The sequence below is a fragment of the Falco rusticolus genome, chromosome 3 (assembly GCF_015220075.1).
Source record: "Falco rusticolus isolate bFalRus1 chromosome 3, bFalRus1.pri, whole genome shotgun sequence".
NCBI classification, from domain to species: domain Eukaryota; kingdom Metazoa; phylum Chordata; class Aves; order Falconiformes; family Falconidae; genus Falco; species Falco rusticolus.
The window spans coordinates 26890660-26900999 of NC_051189.1; positions in this window are offsets into that span (position 1 = coordinate 26890660).

A 10340-nucleotide genomic window follows, 5' to 3' on the forward strand; every position below is an offset into this window, starting at 1 on the left:
CGTTCCAGTCTCAGCAGATCATTTATTTCTTCCTTCTACTCCTTCTCTGAATGACGACAACATGGGTACACGTTTCCCTCTCAGAAGCGGAGCAGGGCTGGTGGCAGCTCCCGGCCGGTTCAGCTCGGTTTGCCAGAAGCAATAGTCTCTCACTTAAGGATGGAACAGAAATGCTGTGTTGCAAAGGCTGCGTCTTCCCTCTCCCTTGAATGATCAACCCCTTTTCCTATGATGGAGGTTTTTCCTCTTCAGCTAAGATTCTTTGCCTCTGTTAAGAGCAGGTCCGTTCATTTGTGTCTTAAAGAGTTGACTCATCTGTGAATGAGCGTAAGGTGGTGCTGATCTCCATCTGCCATGACGTGCCAGGCTGTAAACGGTGACGTGTCAAGGGGTGCTTGACTTAATACAGACTCATTTGCCTCAGCTTAATTTGCTACTGCTTTCAGCGCCTTAGCCAAACACACTGCAGTGGGAAGTCAGTCCATTTGGGAGAGGAAAATGAAGATGATCTCTTTTAGAATAGCTAGCTATTCTCCAGTGGTAACATGCTGCCTTAGTATTGTGGAAGCACTATAACTGATTTTGATCTGTTTATGACCTAAAATAATTAATTGCATTCTTATTTATTTGAGCAATTCTATTAAATTATTAATTTTATCGTTCTCTGCTTTGCCATACTTTGTGTCTAAATGTGAGTAGATGATGTTTAAGTGTATGAATATTTGGGCTTAAATTAAATTGAGAACGGATGGATTTACAAGTCTAAACGTGTCTGGAAATTTGGAAGTTTAGCTCTGTGCCTCATTTCTCAAACCTGCAAAAAGGGAATATTCCAGCCTTTGGGTTGCTGCCAAAGTAAACATACACACATCGTATGGGATGCCACACTGGTACACAAACTAGGACATAGAATATAAAAGCGAAAAGTCTATCAGGAGGAAGATCTATCCTGTGAAGGAGCCCGGCTGCTCTTGAGGAGGCATGGGCACGTGGAGCTGAGGGAGCGTCGCCCTCCTCAGCGGCTGCTGAGCCGGAGCCATCTGTCCCCTCCAGGGACTCCCAGGCTCCTTGGCTGTGTTTAAACTTGCCTTCATTGGTTTTCCTCATCACGGATGGAGCTGTCAGGTCTGGCAGCAGTCCGACGGCCCAAACCTGAAGAAAAACCCTCTGGAAGAAGCTTTACTCACCTGCCCTATAACCCAGGCCACGCATACTGAAATGTGATAGCTGATAAATATCACAGAATGGTCAGGTTGGAAGGGACCTCTGGAGATTGTTTAGTCCAACCCCCACGTATCTGAGCCCCGTACCTGGCTCTCTCAACATTTTCCATAATTCTTCATCAGACAATCTCCACACATCCCTTTTCTTCACACGTACCTAAGTTCATGCCAGTTTTTAACTGTCAAAAAGTTTTTCTTTATCTTCTTCAGTAACTGCTCAGACCTTCAGTTCCACATAAAACACTACATCTTTTCAAAAATCTCGAGGATTTGCCTTACCATGGGAATTGTTTGCAGGTGAAAGATAGGTGTCCCTACTCTGACACCATGCCCTGCTTTATTTCCCCTTTAAACAGCTGTTTGTGATTACAACTAACCAAAAAACCAGAACTATATAGGAGCTTCTCAGCAGCCAGAAGGTTGTGTCCCAGCCCCAGATGAATTCCTGTCAACTGAACATTTTCTTTGTGACTAGTCAGCACAGACATTTTGAACAAAGATCTGGGTGCAAATAATAATGTTTCAATGTTGTTGTTCTTATTTCAAAAGCTTCTTCATTAGGTATTGGTTAGGTTATGAAAACCCATTTCAATGTAACTAACTTGATTTATAACTTTCTTGCTGTGGTGTAGTAGAATGATGAGCTGAAGTTTCTGCTTTTTTACTCATAGGTCCAAAATTTCAATGTAAACAGTTACTAGATTTCACTTTACACTGATATTTTAATCAGTGCTGCTTCGAGTACTGTGATACTGCCGTTCTCCTTCAACAGCACAAAGCAGAGGAGCTATACGCTGAATAAAAAATCTGTTATTTTTAAAACCACTATGGCTTTCCTGTTAGGTTTTTCTTATAATCTACTTTTTGGCTTTTTAACCTGGCAAATCCCATCTGATATCCACATGGGAAGACGTTGGTTCACTAGGATACAGCTGATCTCAAACGGCTGAAAACTCATGCGAACACAGAAGAGCCAAAAGTGAGACAAACTTTAATTTTCATTTTTAAACAGAGAGGGTGGCTCTGCAATCATTTAAATATAACTGTGGCTTGCTGAAGTGTTAATCTATTTGGCTGTTTAAGACTACGTGTTTTACCAGCAAATAAGCACTAGGTCAGTGAGCCATTTCCAGCCACCTGCAGAAGTTACTTGCTGAAATTCTGTGAGTTTTGCTACACATAGCTGTCCTGTTGGCCTTAAACACGTTCACTCGCCAGTCTTCATCAAAAGAAAGCTACGGTCACGACTGAATATGACACATATGTTACATAAAAGCTTGGCAGCTTTGAAAATCACTTTCTCCTAAGAATTATCCCTATCTTCTGTCGCTGCTTGGTTTTAAATGGGCGACAGTTTGTGTTACCTATGTACAAAACCATCAGAGAGCTGTCTGGGAAGAAACTGTCCCACCATGACGGGAATGTTTTGTTAGCTGTCTTCCACTTTGGCTCTCCTGCTAGTCATCTCTCGTGGTTCAGGAGATGAACTCACCGCACCAGAGCTCTTCCCTTGAGAGGACATCAAGGAGTAAATTAAGGTAAAATAATTATGATCATCTTTCTGATCTCCTTTCATGCTAGCCAGTGCATGAGAAGAAACGTTGGGGAGTTGTAGAGTCTTATCAGACTCAGACCTCAAGGCAAGGGAGAAGGGAAATTAACCTCTGATGATTTTGGGCTGTGAAGATCCTCATGCAAAAACATGAGGAATCCTGCTCGCCATAAATCAATACAGCTGTGAGAGGAGGCTGGTGAACTCCATTCTGTCCCTCCTAAAGCAACATTTTTCTGTTCCCATCTTTCAGGAAGAGAAGCGCCAGAGGTTTGTGCAAGATTGCACGCTGATACCACTGTGTGCAAGTAGCATTTGCCTGTGAGGAATGATCCGGGAAAGGGAGGAGGGATTCGTGCATGACCGCAGCTTTAGTCACTGTTGTAAAGGCTTCGAAGCCTGTTTTTAAATACAGTGGTATGAGCACTTTGTGCTGGTCGGCCATATCGCCTTCTGTAACTGCAGCCTGGCTACAAGCCTGTTATCGCTAGTGCCATTACCAATCAGAAAATGGGAGAAGCCTATTTTCAGATGAAATCAGCATGCTGCTTCATCTGCCTTGAGGGAAGGGGAAAGACTGGAGTAAAGAAGAGAGGCCAGAGGAGAAGGGCTATCAGCCCAGGGTACTTAGAGAAATTGCATCTCAGCCAGAATCAGGTTACTCTGGGTGCAGCGAGGAGACAGAGGTTAAACAGTTATTTTAGCTGAAAGCCAGCCTTCTCCAGATGTCACCTAACGCGGGCAGTCTGCTCGTTCACACCGAGAACGTTCCCTGAGCTTGGGATTTACTCAGTTGCAGTTTCCAGAAGGAACTCTACTACAGACCAAAACGCTGCCAGGGGGCATTGCCTCGTGTGGCCATTAAGTCTATCCACAACACGGCCTCAACGCATGGATTAGTTACTCACAGTTTCCTCCACAGATGGAGCCCTACATCTGTGCGGGCAGGGCAGCCTGAGCCTGCCGGCTGCGGTGGGCGGCAGGGGTGACAGCTGGGGGGGCACCGGCTGCTCCTGGCTCTTGGCATCCCTAATGACCGAGAGCCTGAATCTCTGCTGTCACTGACCACACCTGTATCACGATACGGTACGGGTGCGTGCAGCGTGCAGCTGGCTTCACATGCCACAGGACACAGCACCTTTGTTTGGCGCTCTGGGTGCAAGTCATTGTAAGGAGAGAGAGTGAAATGACAAATTTAGATTGACAAATTATACCGTCTACAAACTTTCACATGGGTGAATTTATTGTTTAGCTATAGGAGATAAAGACAAGGATGCATCTGAATTTAGGGCAACCAAGTGGGGATTGCAGATACTGCATACTTCTAAGAAATCCAGGCTGCAGAGAAGAGAGGAAGAATATTGCTTAGCAACATGAAAATGCTCAGACCAGCAGCCTCTGGTAGACTGGCAGTTTAGAAATGCAAGAGGAGAACGGGAAGGGTGCGGTGGAAGAGAGCAAGGGGGAGACAGGAAAGCTGGAGTAGCAGAAGGACAAAGAACTAAGGGATTCAGTAAGGAGCATGCAATTACCATGCAATGACCAAGTGACAGACACACGGTGATATGACACATCAGAACAAGACTGGGGAGCAAAGGGGGCTGAGCCATTGCCCTTGGCTGCTCCGGTGTGGAAAACGGGTCCTTACTGGGTGAGATTGTTCCGTGTATCCCAGATCCATGTTTGTTCTTACAGTTGCTTTCTCCATCATGTTCACAGGCAAAGTTAAGTTGAAAACAGTTTTTCTGTTTTCTGTTATCCGAAGCAGGTAATCGGTACCGTTGGAGAAGAAGTGGGTTTCAGCTGCACCAGTGGGCTGGTCTGCCTCGGGCTGACACTGTTACCGACACAAGGCAGAGAACAGCAAAACGGATGTGCGCAAGAATAAAGTCACCATATAATAATGTCCACAGCACTTCTGTCCCCACAGGCCATGAATTTCTCCTGAAGAGTCTGGAAAAGGCAAGCCTTTGCCAGGCTTTATTAGAAGTTATTAAAACCCTAATTTTTGAATATTTAACTTAAAATCCAAGTTTGTCATGGAATGAAAACTTCATAGCTCAGGAACTACAGAAATATTTTCACACATCAAAATAATCAGAAATCTATTTAAAAAAAGCAAAAAAAGATTAAAAAGCCTGCAACAATGATTTGCAGCCTTCAGCTGCAGGATCACCCTGTCTTTTGCTTTTCTTGCTGTGATTGTGAAGCAGGGTCATATATTGCAAAAAGAATTGGTACAGCAGGTTGAAAGTTGAAAACTTTTGCTTTGATAGAAAAAGCACGAGATCCCTAGGTTAGGGTCCCCTCATGTAATATTTGGTAAAAACCAACAGAAATAGGAAACAGTGTAGTCAAAGAATCCTATTCTAAAATATTGATTCCCATAATATACCTGACACTAGACATACAATTTTAAGTAGCAATCCTGAGTCCACCAGAATTCTGTTGCACTGTCAGGACACGCCAATCTCTTCAGTGAGAGACTAAGTATGCGCGTGGCACCGTATGGATCTCTAGGGAGTATGGGGAAGCAGAGCATAATAATTATGGACAATATTAAAATTTTCCTTGGTATTGTGCGACCACGAAATGAAATCACTAAAACGTCAAACACTTCCGTTCAAACCCAAACCCTCCAGCAAAGGGCGAGTTTCAGCCCCGCAGCTTTCTGAAAGTAGGTCGAGATCGCTCTCTGGAGGTGAAAAATGAAGATTTCATGTCTGAAGACTCCAACCAGACATACCGTAAGACAGGAGAGATTCTTATTGAGTTTACCTACATAGGGCGAAAGCTAAAACCACCACATTTTTTAGGAGAGCAATACTGGGGCCAATAAATAGCGAACAGCCCTACGACACTGCACATGCTCATGCTTCTTTTGTAACTCTCTAACGTTAAAAGTGCAGCTGTCTATCCAAAGCTGGCTCTCCAGCACCTACTTTTGCTTAACTTCACTTCCCCCGTAGTTTTCCCATTGGCTCTGTCGGGTGCAGGGCTCTCCAAGAGTGTCTGCACAGCCATGGCTTCACAGGTCCCACCGGCACCACCACCCAGCCCCAAAGCCTCAGGGAAATATAACATTGCAATGACCTGTTTAGGGACTCAAATCACCTCAGGAAAAACACATCCAATTCAACGAAGCTGCAGGAATTCAAATATTACACTTGTATTTCCCCTAACCCTACAAAATGTAAGCTTCTTGGTGATACACACAGCCCAGACCTTTGCAAGATGCAGTATTCCTGTCTGGCTCTATCCGCAGTTCTTCCAGTTAATGCCGTAGTACAGAAAGTGCCAGAGTTAATTTGTTTATAAAGCAACTCTAAAAGATCCCAGGCAGGGATCCCATCCCCACAGAGTGAAGGGTGATGCCATTTGCTTATGACTCATCTCACACACTGTGCTCTGAAAGATATTTAGGTCAGTATAAGATAAACTACACGCTGTCCACCTGGAGACAAATACTGAAGCTGCTGATAAATGTTAGTCTTTCACTCTAAGAATCCAGTCCCAGTTGAGCAGAAGATAAACACTGCATTTGTTAACATAATTCAAACACCCCTTCTGCTGTGGGAATTCTGCCAAAAAAACCAAATTCACATATGCAGGTATCTGGGGAGAAGTTACCTTCTAAACACTTCTGCTCAGGAATCGGTCACTGCACAAAATGTTTTTCTACATCTAATAGCTCAGCAGAACATAGATGCATTTATCTTCCAGAAAGCTTTCAAGATCATCATCATCAATTTATAAAAATTAAACTAATGCAGATGTTTAAAACCTAAGCATTTCAAAACGCTATTATATGAAAAAAAGAACACCAAACAACAAAAAAAACAAAACCAAAGATCTCCTATCTGCTGGTCGCTGCGGATTTGCCATGTTCAAGAACTATGTTCCTTAAAGTAAAATCAGCCCCAGAAGCAAGTGCTTGAATACTGCAGGAGCACTCACCACCCTCTGCCCAAGAAAATAAAGATGTCTCAGGAGCATCTTATCAATGTTTATGAATAACTGATGGGAGGGTATAAAGACGACAGAGCCTGACTCTCCTCAGTGGCGCCCGATGAGCACAAAATGAGACACAACACATTCTGTGTAAACAAAAAGCAGTTTTATTGCATGGGTGTTTGAACACCGGAGATTACCCAGAGAGGTTGTGGAGTCTCCAGTCTTGTAGATTTTCAGCACCTTACTGAACACGGCACTGCGCAATCTGTTCTAGCTGACCTTGCCTGAGCAGGGCAGGGGTGGACTAGATCTTCAGTGGTGCTTGCCAACCTCACCTACTGTAATTCTGTGATGTGGTCTTATCAGTTCTGAATTGAGAGGACTAATCACCTTCCTTGACCCCTTGGCAATGCTTTTCCTAAGGCATGCTGTTGGCCTTCTCCGCTGCAAGGACACATTGCTGCCTCATGCTCAACTTTTCCAAAAGGACCCCCAAGGTCCTTTTACTGCAAGATTGCTTCCCAGCCAGTTGGCCACCAATCTGTACTCTACATGTGGTTATTCTTCCTCAGATGCAGGACTCCACATATGCCTTGGTTGAACTTCATGACGTTCCCGGCTGCCCATTTCTGCAGTGTATCGAGAGCCCTCTGAGTGGGGACCATATGGTGTATGAGCCACTCAGTTTTCTATCACGAGCAAACCTGGTGAGGGCGTGCTCTGTCCCATCACCCAAGTCATTAATAAAAATGCTAAGCAATATTGGTCCCAGTATCAACCCCTGGGGTACGCCACTACTAACTGGCCCGTGGGTGGACTTCATGCCACTGGTATCAGGCCTTTGAGCCCAATCAAGTTCACTTGGTTTTCAGTCCACCTGACTGTCCACTTACCTCATCTGTACTTCATCAGTTTGTCAATGAGGATGCTGTAGGAGACAGCATCAAGGGCCTTGCTGCAAGTCAAGGTACACAACATCCACTGCTCTCCTTTCATCCACTGAGCCAGTCATCTCATTGTAGAAGGCTGTCAGGTTGGTGAGGCACCACAAATCCAGTGACTACCCTTAGTCACCTTCTTGTCCTTAATACAGTTTGCTCCATCATCTTCCAGGGCGTCAAGGTCAGGCTGACTAGACTAGCTCCCCGAATCCTCTTCTTGCCCTTCTTTAAGGCAATGATGTTTGTTTTCTTCCAACATGTTCGCTTGTTGTTCATTTTCCTTAAGTTCACTGAAATTCCCTCCCGCTTTGTCCTTGGGGGGACACTCACCCACACCCCCTCCTGCTCGTTAATGAGAGTTACTAGCTCTTTCCTGCATCTGCTTAACTGCCCCTTTTATAAGCTCTTAGCTACCACATCTCCTCTGCTTCTGCCTAGCTCTCCGCTCCTTCTTCTCCCCAGTCCTCATGATCCTGGAACTCACCACAGGCATTGCTTTCTCACACAATTTCATTACTAAGTTTTATTTGTCCATTTTCAAATGGTATCCATCAGCATTTCAAGATCTATGTTAAACTCACTAAAGTATTAGCACATTGCCATTTTAGATACTGCTGCCGTGCAGCCGCTGTCTCCCCATCTCAGATTTTTGACTACAGACATGTAAATTTTGACAATCCGATTATGTCTGCTTTTCCTATTAGGACACAAATGATCTGTTGTTATTATAATAAAAATAAAATTCCCATACTCCTCATCCTAGAGTAGACTACATTGTTTCTTCCATAAATTACTTTCTACCTTAATCACCTGGCACGCTTCTCAGAAACAGAAGGAAAATTTTCCATTTCTACACAGTTCAAGCTGTTCCATTTGCCAGAAATTTTTAAGAACCATAGAAATATAATAAACTGTAAAAACAGAAGGGTTTGGTTCTAGCCTTTCTCTATCAATCAACCCTAACAGACTAACTCCCACCCCCTGTATCCAAAGTATCTCTCTTCACCACTAGCCAATGGTATCAGACATCAGCTATTCCATGGCTGGTCACTAACATTTAATATTCTATAATCTTCCCTTCCTTATAAACAGCAATTCTGCCTGTTCAGCCACAGGTAACTCCAGCCTGGATGTACCACTGAAAGGAAATGCATTACAGCCGTTTCCCTCAAGCCCACAGAGTGGGCCACAGTGGAGCAGCAGTTGCCCTGCCTATGGAAGTCCACACCAGAGCAGATGCCCACGCTGTAGCCTCTGGAGAACCCAAATCAGACCAGGTGGATGTGCCCTGAAAGGCATGTGGCCCATAGAGGACCCATGCTAGACTAGGTTGATCCTGAAGGACTGCAGCCAGTGGAAGGAGCCGTGCTGGAGCAGGGGAAAAATTTGAGCAGGAAGGTGAAGCCAAGAGGACCTGTTGTGAGCTTACCATAACCGCCCACTCCCTAGTGCCACTGGGCAGAAGGAAGGAAGCTGGGAATAAAGGAGCGAAGCTAAGCCTCAGAAAAAAAGAAGGGGAATAACTTGTTTTATTTTTTGTCTGGTTCTCACCATCCAAATCTATTTTAGTTGGCAATAAACGAAATCTTTTAAGTCAAGTCTGTTTTGCCTGTGGCAGTAATTGGTAAGCAATCTCCTCATCTTTATCTCACCCCATGAGATTTTTCACCTTGTTTTCTCCTGTCCCATTGAATAGGGGTAGCAAGACTGCAGCTGCGTGCATATCGGGCAGTAAGCCAAGGCCAACCCACCACAGCCTCTAGTGAGAATATCCCATATTCAAACTTGTGTCCTCCACTTATCATATTACCACGTACCTCACAGGTGCTCAGGCACATCCGAAGGCTCCATCTTCTCTGTATCCTCCGCTCAAGCAGTTGTAAATACCTGTACCACCTGCCCCTTGCTTTCTCTTTTGTCTCTTCCCCAGTATGAAGAGACACAATTCTCCTAGAGTATGTCAGTGTCCCACGCTTCAGCCCCCTGAGAAGCCTAGGTAGCCTCCACTGGACTTCCTCCACTGTGGTACTCCAGGGAGCCCAGACACAACCTCGTAAGTGCCAAATATTGGGGAAGGAGGGCTACCTGCTTGCTAACAACATCCCAGGAGATGGTTGGCCTTTGCCACAGGTACAACTTGTTTTCCACAAGCAGTCTCAGGTCTTTTCTGCAGAGCTGCTTCCTGGCTAGTGAGCCCCCAGCCTGTACTGGTGCATAATGGTTATTCCTCCCCAAACGCTGGCCTTGGCAGCTGTCTTTGCTCAAGTTCACGCAGTGCCTGTGAGCCCGTTTCTCTCCCTATATCCACATCCCTCTGAGCAGCAAACCTGTCTTTCAGCTCACTGACTGCTGCCCTCACCTTGGGGGGTGGTGTCATTCTGTTGTCCAGCTGCGTCTTGTTTCCATTCGAGAAGAATCTAGTGCTGATGTGCAGGCACTAGGTACCTTGAACAGGGCAAAAAAACCAGCACAGCAGCTTGTACAGTACTTACTGGAGTCCTAAGCTTTTATACTGGACTTGTTTGTAGGAAGGCTTTGAAAACAAAATCGCTAGAGAACAAAGATGAAGAACACAGACAACAGTTTAGCCTGATTCCTTCTGTGATGAGGAAAGCAGGATTAAATGCTTCCATTGAACAAAAAACCCCCACCCCTCTTTACCAAGTAGTT